Raw genomic sequence first — 1852 nt, forward strand, 5'->3', positions numbered from 1 at the left:
CAATTTGTTATGCTGAGTATTGGAGTCAAGCGGGCTGAATATGAACTTGTGAAATTCAAAAACTTTTACAGAGCAGTGCAGATGAAATCTTACCCAAGACAGACTTGGCGCACAAAAATTCAAATGGACACTGTGATGCTTCTTATTTTACAATGCAAACAAAATGCATCATTGCACAGAGGTGGCCAGCAAGGACAGGATGAGGAGTAAGACTTGGGAGAGTTCGCCACCCTTTCCTATAACACGAGACATTTCTTTCTGGAGGGTGACACTGCTTGTTGGAAAGATTAGTGGGAAACCTTGATTGAAGCAGCAAGCCTGCATACGAAGATAAGTGCTGAAAAACACATCCACCTATAGGAGAGCAACAGGCATTGGAAGGTTGCTCTTTACACCACAATCTCAAAAAGTCCTTTTCTTGATTTTCACATCACTCTGATAGACAGTCACAAGATAAATATTTCTAAAAAACACAAAAATAATGGGTATGCATACTTTTACAAGGAAATGTCTGTGACTTGCTATTTACAACATGAAATAACCCCCTGCTGTTTTACAGCTATCTTCCCAGGTCAAAGGCTAGCCCTTAGGCCAAACCACTGGCACCCGAACCCGCCACCTCCCCTGCACACACTGATTAGAAAATATACCATGCACACACAAAAGGAAAGTGCTGCAGAGCAGTTGCTCAAAGCTATAATATCTTTTCATTCAAGTGTTCTTGCGCTTCATCCGGCAGAGTTCTATTACGATGTTGCTGTTTTCAATTCTGCCCCAAGAGAAGAGACAAAATATATATGTCAGTTGACAAAATGCACTGAATCTACTCTGTGTGCTGTCATTGATGGTTTGTATTAGTCTTGACGCTGAAGGCTAGAGAAAGATAATACCACAGCACATAAACCGCTCTGATGGTCGGTAAGCCTAATTTGTCTGGATGCAAACCCCTTCCTGTTTCCTGTTACTGGCTCGTTTGGCCTCCCACCGACCAGAGATGACCTTTGCCCCTCTATCCAGATGCAGAAATTACCCCCTCAGCTGGCGGGCGAGCACCAGTTTCACACATATCTCCTATATTCCTCTACAGGGGGGGTTGCAGGTCAGAGTGGGGAAACAGCTGGAAAAATATGTTCGTCTGGCAGTGCCCAAGGCCGAGGAGAGGCTTCCATCCCCTCATCATTAGCACGGCTCATAACCATCTCTCAATGTCTGACTTATTCTCATCATCATTGGAGGTCATTCCCTGACTTTCCTTTTTCTCCATTTTCTCTTAATCATTTTCCACGCGTTCCATACACCCCGACCCGCCTCCTTCTAGTCTACCCCTTCCCTGTCAGGGTTCTCTCTCTGTGTTTCTGTTTCTGCAACGGCCGCAGATGTAGCCATGCATGTCCACACGCAGTCATTCCCCAGAGGCCACTGGCAGATCCGATAGCATCACCAGCGCCATTCTCGGTATCTGCAAATCCTGCGCTAAGGGATTGTAAATAATGCTGTCACTTTCACAGATAAGATAGAGGCAAAATGGGAAATAGTAAAAGTAAAGAAAATCATATGATTGGCATTGATTTTATAGTGGGGCGGAGGGGGGGGTGCTTGGGAAAAGAAAGGAGGGAGGGTGGAAAAACGCAGGTGGTGATACCATATGAAATGTGCATCTTTAATAGCACCTTGGAGCGAAAACACAGCTTCTGTGTTTGGTGAGGCAAAAAGAGAGGCACAACGTTGTATCTTGTAAAGTATTTATACCCCTTCTGGTGGGAGAGTCTATGTCAGGGGTCCCCAAACCTTTTCCTGTGAGGGCCACATGACTTTTCCCTTCTCTGGTGGGGGGGCCGGAGTCAGTTTGTAA

This window comes from Poecilia latipinna, unplaced genomic scaffold (genome assembly GCF_001443285.1).
Source record: "Poecilia latipinna isolate Pla-1442-1.1 unplaced genomic scaffold, P_latipinna-1.0 Scaffold1257, whole genome shotgun sequence".
NCBI lineage: Eukaryota > Metazoa > Chordata > Actinopteri > Cyprinodontiformes > Poeciliidae > Poecilia > Poecilia latipinna.